Source organism: Phyllobates terribilis, unplaced genomic scaffold, assembly GCF_046119375.1.
Source record: "Phyllobates terribilis strain yellow unplaced genomic scaffold, ASM4611937v1 Scaffold_11__3_contigs__length_659146591, whole genome shotgun sequence".
Lineage (NCBI taxonomy): Eukaryota > Metazoa > Chordata > Amphibia > Anura > Dendrobatidae > Phyllobates > Phyllobates terribilis.
In genome coordinates this window covers 436,527,719-436,535,142 of record NW_027362771.1, presented here as the reverse complement: position 1 = coordinate 436,535,142, position 7,424 = coordinate 436,527,719, and positions in this window count along the sequence as shown.

Here is a 7,424-nt window from a genome sequence, read left to right as displayed (position 1 = left end):
ATATTAAAGCAAGTCCCTTGTCTTGATTGACAGCGCTCCCTTGGTAAGAGTGTCTCAAATCAGCTTGCGAGTCTGTTCTTGCACACTTACACTGGAGAAGCGCAGCAGTGTCCAAGTGTCAGTGTCTGCACACATTGCGCGCTCAGACACCTGCACTTGGGTGTGCTGCAAACGAGTTGGTGATAGTTGCCTAGTTCTTGTCTGTCTTTGGCTGTTGCTTGAGCGGCTTTAGTGAAGATGAGCGGTGTTGACGCGAGCAGACAGTATGTACAATTGCCCACATCGCACAACCCTCTCCTCCTCACTGAAGCCACTTGCTTGCTACACTTCTGAGAGCATCGAGTGGCAGCAGCCCAGCGACAGAAAAATCCCTTCCCCACATTGTGTGCACCCGCACTGACACTTGAAGTATCGCTGTCAGAGTCAATTCACATCGCAAGTTCAAACTAATTTTAGACATTGCTCGCTCTTACCAAGCAATCACTGTCAATCAAGACAAGGGACTGGCTTTAATATGCAAATATTCTGACATATAAGGTGCACCAAAGCGCCCTCATTTACATATTAAAAGATTTTTCAGCAAATATTAAGCTTAACTGTATACGCCTGGTATGACTTTTTTTTAGGGGCTACGTTCCATATGTAAATGTTTATGCAGTATAATTGCATTTTGGGGTAACAGACTCCCTTTAGGTAAGCTTAAAAATAATTTCACCCAACAAACAAATGTTTTGCTCATGCATCAGGTGATTGACAGCCTGTTTAGATAGATTGATAATCTGGTTTTCGATTATTGGCCGCAGTGTAAATTAACTTTAAAGAGTAACTAAACTTTTGGGAGAGTTTTTTTTTTTAAAGTTTTAGGGTCATTAATTCTGAGCAGATTGGTGGGGAACCTGGTCCTGAGAATACAGACCAGGTGATTTGGTTGTATATCTGTACAATTCATGATATTTTTCCTTATATAAGGTGATATAGCCAGACAGAATTATTGTATAAGCACTTTATTGTTTTGTGTTCGTTTTGTTAGGAGGTCATAGTAGGGTCATACAGGCATAGCCTACGTTGAGCGGGTGCACCATATTGAATTCTTAGGGTGCCAACCTCCGCAGCAAGGCAGCTTCAGTGAGGGCCTATTCACTCCCCTCACCCCTGTAGACTGTTTTTGATTTATGTCAAGTTTTGGGGCGTTCTCTCCCTGCATTTTTTCTCACTCTCTGTCCTATGGATATATAATATTTTATTTTAATAATTTTTAAGGGTTTTTTTCTTTTTGGTCGTCCACATTTGTATGTCAAAACCGGTAGGGGAACTTACAGAGAACAAATATAAATGAAAGATTGACCCGTGTTTTGGAGGCACCCCTGGTTTTGGCATACAAATACTGATCAAAAAATACTGACGTGTGAATAAGGTCAATCTCTGATTTATGGGTGAGGTGTGATCACTTAAAGTGACTCGGGCAGCATGAACTCCAAATACAGCCCCAGTCAGCGTCCACACGGTGTAAGGTCTGGTATTACAGCTCAGCTCCGTTGAAGTGAATGGCCTGCATTATCACACACAAGACCTAGACAGGTGTGCTGCCGTTTTTGGAAGGAGGCAGCCATGTATTTCTAACCCTGGATAACATTGTGAAAGCTACTTAAGGGGGAAATATATGCAGGAATCACTGATGTCTTGTCTTTTTGGTGTGATGTGTAGTAATTTTGGCAAAAAAAATAAAATCAGTAAGGCTGTGTGCCCACGATGCGTTTTTTTAAGCGTTTCCGCAGCAGCAAAAACGCTTAAAAAACGCATGGTAGAAGGCCTGCCATATTCCCCAATGATAATCTGCATATACTGTGTGGAAAAAAATGCAGCACTACCAATCATTTTGTGGAAGTGCTGCGTTTTCGCCGCCATTGACTTGCATTGGAACGATTGGATTCCGCATCACTGCATCTGTACATGCGGAATCCAAGCGTTTCAATGTGCGGATGGTACCCGGCTGTGGAGGACAGGAGACTCTCCTCCGGACCCAGGTACCATAGAACCTGTAAGAAAAAAATGAAAAATAAATATGATATTTACCTCCTGATGGCCCGCGGTGCGCTTGTCTTCGCTTGCCGGCAGATCGCGGTGGTCTGAAGGACCTGCGCTGACGTCAGTCATGTGACAGCAGGTCCTTCAGTGTAGTGTACCGCGAGCTGCCGGCAAGCCAGGACGGAGCAAATAAAGACTGCGTGGGCCATCAGAAGGCAAGTATAGATTTATTTTTTTATTTTTGACCATTCTTTTACGGTCACACTATATAAATCCATGCCGTTTGCACTTTTCCAAGTGAAGCTAAAATCGCTTGGAAAGTGATTGACAACCCGCATGCGGAAATGCATTGTCCCTGGCAGGAAAAACGCATGTACAATCCGCACATCCTTTGTAAACCTGACTTTTGTCCCACAAAAGAAAAAATATCAGCTCTACATGGGGAAAAAAAAAAACAGACCAGTAACTACACAGTGTGAAGACCTGACTAAACCTCATCATACTAGTAAGTCTTATTAGGGGAACCACAAAAGGTTTTCTGTTCCTCAGAGGCCGAGATAGACTCCTGGCATACCATAAGAGACAGATTAGTCCAACATTATTCCCACAAAGTGCTTTATTTTTGGCTTGTAAAGTTACAGCTATGAAATGATGGGCCTTCGTCTGCCATGAAAAAATGTTCTTTAGTGCAGGTCAAGACGGCCATAGATATTTGACAGAATCGAACAGATTATCTAAATTAAACTCTGATCAGAGTTACATCATAGTGTGATCAGATTCTATCAGATAAGAAGATGGAGAAATAAAAATGTCTCCATCATCTCCATTCTGTTACTCCATGAAAATCAGACTGCACTCAGATTTCATACCTGTATGGCAGAGTGTGAACTGAATATTGGACCAAACTTGGGCATGCAGTAAATTTTTGCTCGGACAATTGTTGCTCAGATTTTTGCTGCCCGAGGAAAAAATTATATATAGAATAGAATAAGAGCCCCATAGAATAACATTGGTCCGAGTGGAATCTAATGGTTTGTCGGATCACACTCAGACAAAAAGTATGATCGTCTGCACCTACTCTTAAAGTACCACTCCAGTACTTTTTGTTTTCCTCAGAGCTGGAGTGGTGCTTTAAATGCAAGTCCCTTGCCCCCACTCATATACTCACCCTCCGGCATCATCCCCGTTTTTCAGCACTGTTCAGGTCCCGCGGCGCCATCTTGTGAGCGCAGCTTTTGACTGGTCAGAAGCTACGTCACAAGCTCTCATTTCAAGTCTATGAAAGCAAGAACGAAGTTCTCAGAGATGCATTGAAAAGTGACCTCCACGCCGCTCCGTGAAACCCTGGAGCTCCCAGCAGGTCACTTTTCGCCGGAGAGCAACGCTGGAAAACAATGAAGACGGCAGCAGGCGAGTATGAGATAGGGGGCAGGGGACTTGCATTTAAAGCACCAATCCAGCAGTACAATTTAAAAAAAAAACTGCTGGAGTGGTGCTTTAAGTTTAAAGAGTTGTATATAAGAACCAAAGTTGCCTCACGATGTTTCACAATGTGTGGGACTCAAGGTGGTCCTTGCCTACATCAGTGTCTTAATAAAAGTACCTATGATTTTTTACAGAACCAATCTGCCTTAATGATTGCGCCACACAATGTGTCTGCTAATGTGTTGTCTACTACTTTGATATTGATGAACTATCCTTGGGAAAAGTCACCAATATCAGATCGGTGGGGTCTTAACACAGTTGATCGTTGGGGTTCCAGTTGTGAGTGTCAGACAGATAATAGTAGTTGTATGGCTGAAAAGTACGTTGCTGTCACTCCATCAGCAGAGTAGTGGACGCTGTTGGGTGCTGCAGATCCATCTCTATTTCAATGAAAAGTGGATCAGCAGTGGCTACTACACAGTTGATAGATCTCCACTGTCCAACTACGCAACTGCTAATATCTATCCAACTCTCACAAGAGCTAAATCGGTGGGGATGAAAGTGGTTAGAACCACACCGCTTTGAAATTGACCACCTAGCCTGAGGAGTGGTCATCAAAATAAAAGTAGTAGACGACCCTTTAATGTGTAATAACAGTGATTTGGATACGTGAATGGCAATTTGTTGTATATAGAATATTATCTCAATAATCCAAGCTTTTAAAAAAAAAAAAAAACACAAAATCCCAACTTTTTACTCTCTAGCAAGAATAACATGACTGAGTAGGATAAGCTTTTAACCCAAACTTTTAGGACATGTAACCTTGTACACAAGTAACCCACAGGTATGAAAATACAGATTAAAGTCCTCATTCACACGTCCGTATTTAAACACACACGAGAAAGAATGGTACCGGTATCCTCAGTGTACGGTCCGTTTTTACCATCAGTGTTTGGTCCATGTGTCTGGTTTTGCCATCAGTGTTTTTCACAGATGGATAAATTACAAAGCTTCTCCTATCCTTTGCAATGTTAAAGGGAATTTGTCAGAAGTTTTTTTCTATGTAATCTGAAGACAGCATCAGCTAGAAGCTGAGACATTGATTTCAGTAATGCCTCTCTTATCAAGCTGGTTTTGTTTACTTGTAATGATTGTTTTAGCACCAGGAGCTTATCATTGCTAGGACATAGCAACCTACACCACCTCTTATGACAAGGAGCTCAGGATCTATAGACATTGTATATACAGAGCCTGGTGTGGGCGAGATTAGCTTTCTCAGCTCTGCTTCATGTGAAATCTAAAAGCTCTGATTGTGTCAGGTATACAGCTGGGGGTTGATATTAGTAGACTGGGAAGATCCATGGGTATTACCCGGCTGCACCCAGTAATCTAAGCAATACATTGTAGGATTCAGGGTCTCTTTCCCTACCCCAGGCTGCTCTCATAAGGTAGTAAAAACCTGCTGACAGATTCCCTTTAAATACAGACTGCACACAGATTGTACAATAACGCCTTCCATGGGCTGTAAGTGTTTTTCACATACTCAGACTTGTATTGGCCCTTTACATTCGTGATGATTCTATTTTTTTCTGATATAACTTATAATGGGTATGTGTTCCATCCATGAAAAATATGTATTACTCATGGACGTCTGAATGAGAGTATTCATTGGCGACGAAAGGGGAAAAAAACAAACAAACAAAAACAAACACATGCAAATGCGGTTTCTTCATATACCAGAACAAAAAAAAATGTGAAGGAAATCTTAGGCTTTGTAAACAAAATGGGCCTGATTCATCAAGACCGGCATTGTTCAAGTTGGTCTTGAACAGGTAGGGGTTTGTTGGGAGTCAGATACTACTGTTTCATGAAGAGGATAACGCTGCTTCATGAACCAGGGAGCATCGGGCAAACAGCATACACCAGTGTGTGCGCCTCATCACAAATCCTACTCCGGTCCCTGCTGGAGTAGTATTTGTGGAGTAGCGAATACCGCCACTCATCATGAATTTGACAAGAGCATTTGCAACTCCCTCCGTCCCGCCGCAGCTCTGTCCATTATGTTGGAGCTGGGAGAAACTTGCTTGGGAACGTCAAAAGTCCAAAAAAGTTTGGTGCAACTCTGATTTGCGCCTAAATTTTACAACTTTTCACAGCTTTTATGCCAGAATTCTGACATGAAAGCTTTGAGGTGTCAGGCCCAATGTCTTTTTCAGGCCCTGAATCAACCTGCAAAAGCGCCACATAAAAAGAAAATGCACAGCAATGCTGCTGCGCACATGTTCTGTCTTATGTCACTTCTTTTAACCCCTTTAGGGTTCGGAAACCCTAAAGCTGTTAAAAGAAGTGACACGTTCATCCTCTGGACACCTTCCGCTCAGAAGCCGCCCATTCTCTATACTTCGCAACAGAGTAAAAGCCACAACTGCAAGTATGACATTAATACTGCAAGCAAACCCGCTTCAGAAAAATGTCTGCCAGCGTTGTTCTGAAGCGGCTTCAGCTGAGAAAACTCGGCGGCTGCACCGGCATCTAACAGACGTTGTGGGTAGATAGGCTTAGTGTTTTACTTTCTGTAAGCTCATCCACACCAATGTATTCATGTAGGTATAGTGCACATTCTGATTTTTCTCTACTTAACGCTATATTATGTAAGTTGACAAGAGAAAATATGGCTTATTCCTCTGACGTGTACATTCCATGTGAGTGTCTGTATTGATCGACAATTGCTCTATATACAGCAGCTGCCAAATGCACAGTTACTGCAGACGTGCACATCAGCATGTAAATAGGCCCTAAGGGTGTGTTCACATCCGGTTTTTGGAGCGGAAACTCTCCACTCAAAACACGGCTCAGAAAGCTAAAAAACAAAACAAACAAACACTGAACGGTGCAGCGGTTTGACAATGATTCAGTCTGTTTTAAGGTTTGCTCACAAATGGCATCATCATATGAACGTACCCGCATTGTTATAAGGCTGGAAATAGTATGTTCTAATTAGCCAGGCCAGGAAGCGATAACATCCCCTTCTTCGGTTACCCAAATACCACGGCCTGTGATTGGCTGCAGCAGTCAGGTGACTGGAGCCGCTCAGTAATGTAGCTGTAGTTTTCCCCCTCTGGCTTACGCCACATAACACGTGATGCTGCTCTGAGGGCTTATTATACATTTAAAACTAAAGACAAGCGACACAAACAGAAAATAAGATGTTATTAATACATTTGTAAGAAGACAGGACCATATAAAAAGCATTGCTTTGAAGGAGGAACATCAGTGGCACAATATATAAAACGCTTTCTGTACAGAGAAAGTATCCAGACATCATACAATGTATCAGGCAGAATAATACTGAGGACAACATTTTTTCAGGCTATGATGATCTGAAATTCATAATTTCCAGCACTGCCTCTCTGCCGCTGCTCCAACCTTTTGTTGATCGGCTATAGCATGACATCACGTCAGCAGCACTGCAGCCAATCACTGAGCTCAGTGGCTCATGCTGTCTAAATGACAGGATACTGGGAGGGTGAACAAAAGCTCAGATTCTTCTTTTATACGTCTCAGAGCCTATAGACAATCTGTGAAATGGGACATTTGCTTTAGTGCTGAAAAGGAAAGATGTCTTAAGTATAACAATGAATCAGACCAGACTCTTTACAAAAAAAATAACCCCCTACCTCCCCCCACGGCAACTAGTGTCCATCTTGCCTATTTTGTATCTAATAGTGCAGGGAAGCGTTCAGCTGTCACTAGCAGATTAGCCATTTGTTCTGATGTAACCTATATGGCCTCTACACATTAACCGGCTAGAATATGTCAAGGACAAAGTAGACCTTCCTGAGATGCAATCTTACGGTGGCAAACAAAAAGGACAACTAACATAAAAATCTCAGTATATTGAAATTCCGATAAATAGGCGTCCTATAATCCAGAAAGTCTAACACTGCAGCACACAACACATTATGCAATGCTAA